The following is a 13,539-nucleotide window of genomic DNA, read 5'->3' as shown; positions in this document are numbered from 1 at the left end:
GCTAGCTCCCAAGTCACATAAGCATCTGTCAAAAGATAATTTTCTAATAGTACACGGAATAGTGAAGCTTCCTGGATCTTTAAACTTCGGAGGCAACTTCTGTTGCAGCACAACATTGTATTCCTCCGTGAGAGCGACTGTCTCTAAATGATCTAGCTTCACCTTCCGAAAGGGAATACCTTTCATAAACTTTGCATAACTAGGCATCTGCTCAAGAGCCTCGGTAAAAGGTATGTTAATATGAAGTTTCTTGAACACCTTCAGAAACTTCTCAAATTGCTTGTCCAGCTTTTTCTTCTGCAGCCTCTAGGGAAAATGAGGTGGAGGATAGATCTTTTTCTCCCCTGTATTACCCTCAGGCGGAGTGTGCTCAACAGTAGTCTTCCTTGGTTCCACTTCTTTATCCTACTGCACTACTTCTTTCTCAGCACCAACTTCTTCAGCCAACTCTTGAGTTTTTTCGGGATTCGCAACCTTTCCAGACCTTAAAGTGATTGCCTTTACATGCTCCTTAGCTTCCTTATTTCCTGGCATTTCAGTGTCACTAGGTAATGTACCAGGCTGACGATTTATCAAGGCATTGGCAATTTGACCAATTTGATTTTCCAAGGTCTTGATAGAAACATCTTGACTCTTGAACATAAGCTTCAATTCCTCTAACTCATATTTTTCATTGGCTTGTTGAAGCTGGAGTTGCTGCCTAGGTGCATACTCTGGTTGCTGAAAACCAGGGGGGTTGTACTGTTTAGCTGGGTACTGCTAATAAGGTTGTTGAACCGCATTCTGAGCATTGCTCCAACTGAAATTAGGATGATTGCGGTTGTTGGGATGATAGGTGACTGACGCTGGTTGCTACGATCACTGGAAGTTGCTCACAAACTGAGCTGATTCACTAAAAATTATGCACTGATCAGTCTCATGGGCACCAACATAAAGCTCACAGACACTTGCGATTTAATTTAGTCCATAATTAGCTAAAGTGTCCACCTTCATCGTCAGAGCTTTAAGGTGGGCAGCGATAGCAGTAGCTGCGTCCAACTCAAGAATTCCTGCGACTTTTCCCTAAGTCAGTCTCTGGAAAGGATTCTGGTACTCATTAGCAGCCATCAGTTTAATAAGTTCATAAGCTTAATCATTGCTCTTAGCCCACAAGGCTCCTCCTGATGCTGCATCAAGCATGGGTCTAGAAGTAGCACCCAATCCATTGTAGAAGTAATTAATAATCATCCAATCAGGCATGCCATGGTGTGGGCACTTCCTTAGCATCTCCTTATATTGATCCCAAACCTCACACAGAGATTCCCCTGTTTGCTGAGCAAACTGGGTAAAAGTATTCCTAATTGTAGCAGTCTTCGCCATGGGGAAGAATTTAGTGAGAAACTTTTGCGCAAGATCCTTCCAAGTGGTGATAGATCCTACTGGCAGAGAGTGTAACCAGCACTTGGCCTTGTCCCTCAGAGAGAATGGGAACAAGCGTAGCTTGATAGCGTCTTCAGTCACATTATTAAATTTGAAAGTGTCGCAGATCTCGATGAAATCCCTGATGTACATGTTGGGGTCTTTAGTAGGAGAACCCCCAAACTGAACTGAGTTCTGTATCATCTGAATCATACTTGAATTGATCTCAAAAGTGGTAGCCCTGATGGCTGGTCTGATGATGCTTGACTGAATGTCATTAATCTTAGGCTGAGAATAGTCCATCAAAGCCTTCAGATTTTCTGCTTCATCCCCCATCGCTACTACAACTGGTTCTTCGACTTTCTCTTCTTCTTCTACCTTCTATTCTCCCTTAAAAACTTCCTTCCGAACTACTACAATTTCTTCCTCAGCTTTATCCAGTGTTATCTTACGAGTACGCGAACGCGTATGCATAAACCCTCGCTAGAGTACCTGAAATAAGACAAGGAAACAGGTAAGTAACAATGTTCGATTTAGTAAACTTTAACGACCACTGATGGAAAGCACATAAACTATCAATTAACACTGTAGTCTGGCAGCGGCACCAAAAACTTGTTAGTCGGTAAACACGCGCTAATAATACACGCAAGTATACGCGTTCATAAGTAGTATAGAATCTTTTCTAGTTTATTCCCACATAGACTGTATTGGTTAACTAAATAATTCACGCACTTAAGCAACAATGTATGGTTATTATTCAATGCTAAGACGATAACTAATTGAGTTTGTTTATAACTAAGAATTAAACTAATATTTATGACTATGAGAATAAGATTGATTGAATTAATAATTATGACAAACATGGGATTCTAACTTCATTAAATACTTCATCCAATAGTCTTATTGATCTTAACCTTAGCATGTAATGGTGATGAAACTAATCAGATAACACGAAACTGATAAACGCCAACTTTCGTTGTGCGAGTACCATACTACCAGACATCCACAAAAGAGATAGAAGCTGAATAGACACCAATTATATTGAGACCTTATATGTCTATATAATTTGACAACATAACGGTTTAAGTGCAAGTTATCTATCTTGATTATATAGGGTAACTAAGATGGTTAAAATTACCTACGAATCATGCATAACAAATACATGAACCTATGCTAGCATGGCAAGTTCTAAATCCTTAAATTCACTTTCGCTTCATTAAGAATTAATACACTATCTTATAAGTTCGCGACGCTCGTAAGACAAATACGCACAACCAATACTATGATATCATACAATCACCACACACTAAGGCATCAATCAAATTAACTAAACAAATCCATAAATAAATCCGCTAGAACCCCACGATAACGATTAGCCGATAATCGGACTCATCATCAATGTGGGTTCCGATGAAATAATGGTATGTAAAACGTAGTATTTATAATGAATAAATAAAACCAATTAAAACAAGAGTATAGGTTCAACAAAACAAGAAACGAGCATCCAAGATTACAACTCAAAACAAAGATTCACAAGAATAAACTAGATCATCTTCGCCTTTGTTGAATTGTGCTGTAGGTCTCTTGTCGTCTTCTCCTTACGCTCTGGTAAGTCTCCTTCTTAAAAAACGATCTTGAGTTATCAATATATAGCAGTCCAAACAGCCCAGAAGTCCAGAAATAGAATTGCAATAGAATCAGGATTTTATTATCCCGACACGGCGCGGTTGCGCGCTGGCTCCCTGAACTTTGGCGCGGCCGCGCGCTTCATCAGTGCGGGCGCGCTAGCCTTCTGCCAAAATTGACTTCTTGCTTTTTTCTTACAGATTCGATCCAGTCTTCGCGTGCTTTTATTCCAACACCACCTAGACACTATATTAGCACCAAAACAATGCTAATTCACCTGATTACCTGGATAATGCCTGAAATGCAAAAACACTAGAAAACACGTTAAAACACGTAACAGCTTGAGTACAAATGCACCAATCCAAAGCTTATTAGAGCATTATAAAGTGTCATAAATGCCACTCAACAATCAACAGAAGATGATTGAAAGTCTAAATGCGTAGTTTAACAACTCCAAGCTCCAAGCTGTTACATGAGAAATTAATGGTATTGATGATTCATATCCAAGCAGTGGAATGGCAGTGTATAACACAACTCATTATTTCAATGAAGCCAGCCAGCAAGGGTAAGGATTTTTAGGAAATCCCAGCAACATCTTAGGGGGAGCAATAGAAGGATCAACTAGTAAAACACAACACCACATTGAAAATCAGAGGACACTAAAGAACATATCAGCTGAGATAAAAGGTTTGATGTCAATATTATTCCCAGAGTCTAGTTCTTAAGTGATCTAGATGGTGGAGTAATGATTAGAAGGGCTAGTGAGTACGAATGGTTATTTCTCTAGTTTTCTATCTGAAGAAGAAACTAAGAAAGTTATAGAAGCTCTGAGAGATCTGGATTGATTGGGTGCTTGTAAAGCAAGATGAGCTCAATCAGTCAGCAAGCAGTTATAGGGAAGCTGGTATCCAAACCAAATGACAATTTTGTAACTGGTACAAGGATACCAGAAGTCAAAATTGGATGACAATGGGATTGTTACGAGGGACAAGGCCAAACTGGATGCTAGGTTATTATCAGGAAGTAGTATCTAACAGAAAGTACGAGTGACGAGACTTGAGGATCTTATGACATATCAGGCACCTGATGCACATTCAAACTTGGAACTGGACTCTAGTAGATGTGTACAAGTGCACTCCTGGTTGGTGAGTCAAAAGAGGAAGTCAATGCACCACAGTTTATGGACTTTGCAATTGCAGATCTGTTGGACTCTGTATATCTCTTCTTCACAAGCTGACTTAAGGGTGGTATGCACTAGTATACTACTCGAGAAATCGTCAAGGACATGGTACGCCACTCTAACTAAAGTTAAAGTTAAATATGAACTAGTAGAGTCATCATATTAATAACTCTCTTATCACTAGGACATAATGTTATATATATGCAGTGATATAATGATAATGTTATTTGTTGGTCTACTAACAAAGACTTGTGCAAGATTATTTGCTAAGTAATTGCAGAGTAGGTATGTAGGAGCATGTTGGAAAAGTTGCAATTCTTTTTGGGATTACTTCAGGCAAGCCATTAGAATAATTTTTTAGGAGCTCAAGCAAGCCAAAAGAAAAATTCTTTTAGGAGCACAAGTAAAACAAAAGAATGATGGAAATACAAGTAAGTTAAGGATCTTTTGAAGATGCAAAATTTGGAAGATTCTGAACATGTCAAGACTACTTACCAACAGGAAACACTTACGCTTGATTAGTGCAACTTAGGTAACAACGACAAGCTATAGAGGTATGACAAGCTCACTCTTTTACTCAAATTCTAATAGACAACATGTAATGTTCTCAAAATGCCAAAGTCCAATGTTCCAAGTGGATCCTAGAGAATCCAATCTTATAGCTATTAACAAGATTATTAGATATCTTTAGGGACTACCAACTCTTGGAGTATAGTACCCTAAAGATATTATGCTTAACATGTTTGGCTATATAAATATAGATTACGCAGGTTGTAAGAAAGACAAGAGAAGCATCTCTGAAGTTGTCAACTTAAGTGACAGGAGAAGCATCTCAGGAAGTTGTCAACTTCGTGGAAGAAGATTGATTTCTTGTTTTGATAAGAAACAACCTCAAATCCAACAACTATGTGGAATACTCTAAGTCAGTGCACCTTCATACCGGGTATCATTACTTTAGAGAGCATGTCATTAAGTCAAAGAGTCACTTGCATAAACAATTATTAAATTACTTGTTAAAGTTAATCTTTCAAGACTGGTTTGTAAGTGTAGGATATCATTCATCACATAATAGTTGGAAATCCCATCTGTAAGGAATTCTTAATATAAGCTCACAAGTATTAAATCTTCAATATATTAAAAGGTCTTGTGAATTTATTAGTAATCCAATACCTCGTACTTAGTGCTACTATCTTGATTATCATGATTACAATGTCATATAGATTTGTGGTAGTTATGTATTATAACATTAAGTTTGAATATTATTTTAATTAATTCAAATTATGATGGTAGACAATTCCATTCCATATCAGTGTCATAATTTAAATTATATTAAAATAATATGCGGCATAGTTATTTGTATCTTGTACGAATAATTGTGGTACTTTTAGTATTAGTGATATTATTTAGAATTTTTATTCTAAGTAATCAATGTTTATTTCTAAAATCACTGATATTGAATGTTGAAGTATTTTCTAAGTTATGTGTATAAAACTCTCAATATTTTATATGCTTAGAAAGTATTTCTAAAATTACTAATTATTCAGAGAGTGATTGCCATGTATATAAGTCACATATCCTATCGGTGATTATTCAAGGATAATTATAAATATTTAAGTGTTATTATCTAACTCATAGATATTTAATATTTATTTATTTAATATTTATTTTGGGTAGTTTGGATTATGGAAATTGAAGCAATTCAATGATTTTATTTGTTCCATAATTCAAACTAACTTAAAAATAAATAAGCAGCATGATTGATTATAACTAAATTTGTCAATAATTGATATCTAGTATATTGATTGTATGTGTTATAAGTTAATTATGAGATTTTGGTTTTAGTGAATTTAGCAATGTTTACATCTCAAGAATTCACTGAAATCAGAATCATGATTAGTTGTGTGCTAATTCTTGACTTATATTAGTTAATGATACTTAGTTAAGAGTTTAACTATGAACTAATTGTGAAGTATTAATATTTGTGACATTATTTAGAACTCCTCTAAGTAATCAATGCTTATCCTCAGTCACTTATACTAATATAAAATTCTTAAACACTTTGATATTAGATGCAATAATCAGTGGATCAAAGTATATGGAACTTAGAATATATTTCTAAGATTGCAAACAAGACAATATTGGTAAATGTTGCTTCGTTTATCGAACCAATATTGTTTGAGATTATAGTTGTTAGGAGTTAACAATTGTATAATATATGAAGTTGAATGCTGATGCCTATTTAATAGATAATTGGTATTTAATGATTGATATCTTATTCTAATATATTTGAATTATGATGTTAGACAATTCCATGTCAAATCAGTTTCATGATTTAAATTATATTAAAGTAAGGTGCAACATAATTATTAGTATCTAAAATACTTGACAAGTATCAGTGAATGATATATTGTTAATATTTTGTAGCAGATAATTGTGAGATTTTAAGTTCTAGTGAATTTATATGCTTTACTATATCTGAAAGATTCACTTTAATTTGAAATTAGCAGCATAGTCATTCTTATTAAGATTATTTATCAACAAACAATTTGTTGGTAATAACTTTATAAAGATAGATTATTGAGCTTTTGACATGAATGATATTTGCTTAGACTTTACCCTAAGTGATCAATGCTTTTACAAAAACTCACTCATATTAAAAGATAAAATCTTTCTTTCTCTTCTTAATACTGCTAGGTTATCAGCCTGTCTTATCAAATCACTCATCTTTTTAGGCATAAAAACAGACTTGTGCAGTCGAACAATTTTAAGAGAAAAATCAAACTTCTTTTTACAGTGGTGATTGCTTATTTCATTAAAATCTTTTGAAATCACTATTGTATATCATTTCTCTCAAAAGATTAAATGCATAATTTTCATTCATTATAGATCTTAAATGCATTTTATCTCTATATTGCCATATGTTCTGTGATACATGTTCAGCCTCCAATGGCCTTCTTTCATTTGATATTCATGAGGTTGAAAACCCACAACTCTTATCCCAGACTGTAAAGATAAACACAGAAACAGAACCAACCAACACTTTCTTACCCCTAAAATGAAGCATGAATGAGTGTGAGGGAGAAAGTTCCTTAGTGCACCACATAAGGAAGGTTCTGAAGTCAACCCAGCAGCTCTGTCTCCAATAAAGATGAGTAGTATTTAAACCAAGGAAACTGCTAGCCCCCATACATCTTCTCAAAAAGATGTAATGGCTGAAAAGGCACAAAAACAGTTACTAGATTCATCTTCTGAATAGGGTGCATCTATTGAAATTCGCCTGTCGGCCAGGGTATCCAATGTAGTGTCACCACCTCAAACATAAACAATTCTTGATGCACAAGGAGAGGTTACACACACAAAGGATGAGTTGACGGAAAAAAGAGTTTCGAGCATTATACGGCCAGATTCGAATATTCAAGGTTCTTTAATGGACCAATTGCCTTTACAAGTGTTAGGAGAGGATACTGATCTAATAGCCATATGTCAGTGGTCAGTGTCTACTTTCCCAGGCTTAAATCCCCTGGATGCATCTGCGGATAGTGGATTTGACATAGGTGCAGATCGGCAACTTATTGATAATGATTCAGATTTACCTGATTAGTCACAAGGAAATGTCTTCACACACTTTAGTAAGGAACTTTGATCTTTATGCTAAATTCTTTGGATCATTTTTTACCATCCCAGAGTTCAAATATGGAACCCTAAAAGGGAAACTAACAACTTGTAGATTATGACTCAGATTCATCTGACGAGTCTAACAAGGATAGGGATTTGCGAACTCCCATTGCACCACCTGTGACCTCCTTAAGGATGGCTAAGGTAATTTTCCTTGCAGGTACAACTGGATTTTGGAGCTATGAGAGGAGTGATACACTTGTGAGAATGAGTGTAAACATGAGTGAAGAGAAGAGTGAAACACATGTGAGGTACAAAAAATAGAATCACACACTCTCGGTGAGGAAGAAAGAGAAACACCATATCCCATTCCCTTTCCCTAAACATGGTTCTTGATACTTCGGGTCTCAAATCTGTTTATGATTGGAACCTAACTCTTGGGGACCTAATATTTACAGATTGGATTAGAATTCTTCGGGACCTAACAAGTTGGGAGCTAACAATTGGTAATATTTGGTGATCTCACAGTTGGGAGGTATAAGGAGTTGGGAAGATTGGTGAACATGATGATCAACAGTGAAGTCATTCTTGCAGCATTTAGAGGGACATGGTTGATCAGACTCTGACTTGTTATTTATTTAATGACCAAGTGAAATCTAAGAACTCCTTCATACGATAGCATACATTCCTTCTCTAAGGGGGAGATAAAATCTTAAGTAATAGTTAGGAGGATTCCTCAACTAAGGGGGAGAAATAGCAGACAGGAGGAAAAAGGTAAAGCACATGTATATCACATAACATCAGAAGAAGCGGTTTGGTTCATCACTATTCTTCATAAGGGGAGAAGTTGTTTTTCAAAAGGGGAGTACTATTTGTTTTTATCTGCGGATCCTATTATACGGGAGAGGTGGTAAACAAAGGTGATCTCCTTTAAGCAGTTGATTTTCATAGGGGGAAGCAAGAGAGATATGTGCTTATCAATGGGAAATATGGTTGTACAAAAGAAGCTTCTGATGATTACTTCAAGACTCAGAAGTGTTATCTGGCAGAGATTTGAAGAACCAGTGAAATGAAGATGAAATGACTTGAAGATCAGTTTAGTGCTAAAGGAACAAGCATCTTTCATTTTAGTTACACAAGAAATCTGGGAATGCAGTATTTGATCCATAAAACCAGTAGCATTATTTACAAGTCCGGGCATTTTACTTTTTCTAGTTGTTAGTTGAGTTATCCTCTCTATTTAATTTGTTTGTTAGGTTTAACAATCAAATATGGGGAGATTGTTGGTGAGACTGCGTAGCTGTATTAACAGTTACGTGATAACTCAACACAAGAACAATACTAGAACATGACAGGTTAATAATACTATGTCTACACAAGAAATCAGGAAGAAATGAAGAAAAGGAAAATACAAAGAATCGAAAGATTAAAAGAAGGCTTAAGTCTGTTACAGATCACTGAAAGAAATTCATTAATATGATCATGCCTCAGTGAAGAATAAAGGTTAAAGACTTTCAAGGTTTCAGAAATGATGAAGATTCAGTGTATAAGTGCTACCAGAAGATTCCGGTGTATTGATATTGATTGAAGATAGACAACCTTTAAAGCATAGGAATCTGAAGAATTGAAGACATGTTATAGACAGAGGTTAAAGAATATAACTGCAGTCTTGAAGTTATACTCACTGACAGGAGTTCATTTATTTGTTCAAGCGTCGGTGAAGAACAGCGAATGAAGTATTCAAGATTGTAGTAGCAATGTAGACATTTGTTAGGAAATGAATAACACACAGAGGGGGGGGGGGTGAATGTGTTTTAGGTGTTTTTGTGCTTTTCTTGAATTCTTTATGGTTGAACAAAATAAATCAAATCTTGTAGTGAAATGTGTTACTACAGAAATTAAACATGCAATAATAAAGAATACAGATCTTTCAAAACTCACTAAATTTTATATAAAAATTAAGAATGTTTTGCTACAAAATTTCTAGGCTCTTTGTTGATAAAGAGCTTAGCTACTTCTTGAGAGTGTTACAAGATTTTCTATCTAAATTTTTACATCTAACAAAGGACCAGTGTTAACTTTATAATTCAATTAACTGCTGGTTTACACAGTGTACAATAAGACATGCTATTAAACTTTAGTAAACTGTCACTTGTCATTTCCATTTTAGGAAAAATGTATCTTCTATTTCTGGCTTAACATATCTTAGCACCCTGTGTTAACTTTGATCTTCCTTTATCAGTTAATCTTCACCATTGATCTTGCACATCCTTCAAGCTTCTTTTTGTAGACTTTTCAATCCAGTTGGTTGGATTGTTTGTTGATTGTAGATCTTGGATATTGAACTGGTATGCAATTTGTACTTTGAGATTTTACCTCGAGATCTCCAGTTAGGCATATAGAGATCTTGACATCTCGATAAGTATATTGACTTATCGAGATCTCTAATACTCCATAGTAGATTTGACTTGTAGAGGTCTCTGAGTTCTCTATAAGAGAATTTGGCTTGTCGAGATCTCCCAGCTTCATGTCTTCACTTTGACTTGTCGATAACTCTGAGTTCTCTAGTGGAATTTGAATTATCGATAACTCAGAGTTCCCTAGTGGAATTTGACTTATCGATAACTCAGAGTTCTCTAATGTATGTTGACATGTTGATAACTCTTAGTTCTCTAGTGAAAAAATCACTTGTCGATATCTCCAATCTTCATGTCTTCAACTGGCTTGTCGATATCTTTCTGAGTTCTCTAGAAGCTTTCCCGATTTCTCGATAAGTCATTTGGAGTTCTCGAGTGACTTTTCTATAACACTAAATCTGTGACTTGTAGAGATCTTGAATTAGAGTATTTTTATTCAAACAGATTTATTCAACTCCAAGCTTCTTCAAAATTCTTCCAAGGCATGATCTTCTTGATCTTCTTCCTGATAGAATCCTTAGGCTTGATACTGTTTAAACAAAAAGACTCCAGTCTGCTCTTATACATTTTTACAGACTTTAAATGTTACAAGTAAAAATGCAAACTAAGATAACAATACAACTTACTTAGGGTTGTCAATTTGACTTAGTCTTGTTATGGTACAGGCATGTCTTGCACAACAATCTCCCCCAATTTGTGAGATGATTACTTAACATAAATTCATGCCTGTTAACAAGACTAACCCCAAGTTAAAATGGAAAGTAAAGTAATTACCTAAAAATTGACACAATTATAACTTTTATGCAATAGAAGATTTACAAGGTTTAAGTAGTTACAAGAATCAGGTAAAGATTGTTTTTGCTTATGTTTCTTCTCTAAGGATATCCCTTAACTGAACAAGAATTTCAAGTTCTTCTACAATAGGTGTCCCACTTAGAGCTTCTACTAGTTTGAACCTGTCTTCCCTTGGATAACCACTGTCTAGTAAATCAATTCTAAATCTTGAGAATTGGCCAACCTTGATGTTAAGAAACTTCCCATCTTTTGATATTCTACTCCTTCCTTTTGATTTTAGTTCTTCTGACCTTTTGTGAACATTTATATCTCCTCATCATACTTTCTCTTTCTTTCCTCATATTCAGCTTCATTCATTTTTCTTCTTTCTTCTCTCACGATCAACCATTCATCCAAAATTGATCTCCATGCTCTAGTAGCAGAATCCTTATCCTTTAGCAGGCCTATCACTCTCTTGATTTCTATGGGAGAGAGTGAATACATTAAAGTGCAGCCAAGGAAGGTGAAGTACCCATTTTCATAGAAAATTATAACTTCCCTTAGAGATACAACCCAAACTCTGACTATTTTCTTAGCAAGTTGTTGAAAATAATCTTCAACTGAGATGCACCAATTTAAAGGTAGAAAGTCAGACTGCTTGAAATAGTTCCAGATGGGCCTTTCAGTGACTTCTCCTTTATCTGTAGGCTTGTCTTTCTTAGGCTTCCTCCCAACATATTTGAGATTGATTTTTAGTGAAGGCTTGGCTAAAGGTAAGGTTGTGATTTTCCTTAGACTTATTTGGCTTGTGGTGATTGGAATTTTTAGGAAAGAGTTAGCTAGTTGTTTGTATAGAAATTTTGGTTTGGAGGTTAGAAGTGGTTTTTTGATTGAGGTTGTTGGTACAAAAGGTTTAGCTAGAGGTTGAGCTAGTTGTGTTTGGATTTTTAGGGTTTGGTGTGGTTCTGAGCCATAATGATTCTTTTTACTCCTCCTCTTACTCCTTCTCTTCTTCTCCTCATCCTTTTTGTCTTCACCCTTCTTCTGGTCATCCTTACTGCCAGTTGCTTTAGAAGCTTGACTTAGATTTGAGACAGAAGGATTTTTCTTGTTATCCTTCTGCTCATCATCATCCTCATATTTCCTTAGATTGTACAGAGTATTTGGCAACATGGTGTCAGGATTCAAGAGATACTTGTCCAAGATTTTTATCATTTCAACATCCTCAGGCTTCTTGTTCTTTTTATGCTTCAAGTCAGATTGCAATGTCATGATCAGCCTCATGTTTGATCTAACACAATGTTTGGGAACAATGAGATGCCTTGCTTGATTTATTGTTGGACAAACATAAACTACTCCTTTATGTGGATGTAGATAGGCTTATGGGAAAACTACTATCTGTGCCTTTTTGAGCTCTTGGAGTAGTTGAGTGTCTTCTTGAATGACTGGATTTACTCTGTCAATTATTATATCTAATTCATATGCTCTTAAGGTTTGAAGATATGGAAGAGTCACATGAATACATCTGTCCATACTACCATTATTGATGTTCATGACAATTCTTTTCCCTAGGATATTATCAACTTTCACCACCACTGCTCTTATAAAATTGATATTCTTGCCCAAAGATTTCTTGCATGTCATATAGCTGTGTTGTAGAGATACCCTCAGTGCTGCAAGAAGGTCATTTAATTCCTGATCATTATTGGGTCCTTTTGCAGCCCTTAGTAGTCTTTCTTTCCCAACATCAACTTGAGCACCTGAGCTTTGTCCCACATGAACATGCTCTTTAGATTGTGTCTTAGCATCCCTATATTTTGCAATCCTAGCCTCAATCTCCCCCTTAGTCTTGGGAACAGGCATGAGCAGGGGAGTTGGAATTTCTGGCCTAATTTGTTCAGGTAAGGCAAGCTGTGAAATATTGAGATTCCCCATTATGCCCCCCAAAGCAACAGAATTCTGCATTTGAAGGTGCTTATGAGAGTCCACCAGGGTCTGGATGTCAGTTTGTTGACTCTAGACTAGAGAAGTCAAGGTTTTGACTTGTGCAGTGAGAGTGGCATTAGAAGTCTGCAATTCTGAGACTTGGTTTTCGAGAGATTGAATTTGCAGATTTGTAGAAGTGGACCCAGGATGATAAGAGCTAGTAGATGTTGAGGAGCCAAAGGTTGCTTCTATAGCCTGTTTGATGCCATCCATGAGTAAAGCTGAAGGCTTATATCTGCTTTGATGAAGTTGCTCCAATTTGACCTTTGTGTCATTTGAATGAGTGATTTGTTGTTGGAGCACTGGATGAAGAGAGATGAAGGATTGTTTGAGATCTTTGACTTCCTTTTCAATGGTATCAATATCCATCCTGGACATTTGATCAGCAAAATGCTTGAACTTGGAGGTGATCTTTACTTGAGATGGTATAATCTCATCCATTTTATCCTGTACCAGCTTCCTTATTTTGTCCTCATGACCAGTCATCTTGATTTCAAGAGCTTTACCAAAAAGGTGAAAAGCTTTGAGTTGATTTTTTTATAC

The 13,539-nt window shown here is 35.8% G+C and overlaps 1 non-coding gene across 1 annotated transcript; it reads left to right on the top strand.

Annotated features, from left to right (window-relative positions):
• The first annotated feature begins 1,237 nt into the window (after positions 1-1,237).
• On the top strand, positions 1,238-1,344 carry LOC141681312 (small nucleolar RNA R71). The gene has a single exon (XR_012558752.1). It is a non-coding gene; the product is annotated as a small nucleolar RNA R71 (small nucleolar RNA).
• Positions 1,345-13,539: the final 12,195 nt, after the last annotated feature.

The sequence above is a fragment of the Apium graveolens genome, chromosome 8 (genome assembly GCF_009905375.1).
Source record: "Apium graveolens cultivar Ventura chromosome 8, ASM990537v1, whole genome shotgun sequence".
Lineage (NCBI taxonomy): Eukaryota > Viridiplantae > Streptophyta > Magnoliopsida > Apiales > Apiaceae > Apium > Apium graveolens.
Note: the sequence above shows the minus strand (reverse complement) of the source record. Positions and strands in the feature narration are given on the sequence as shown.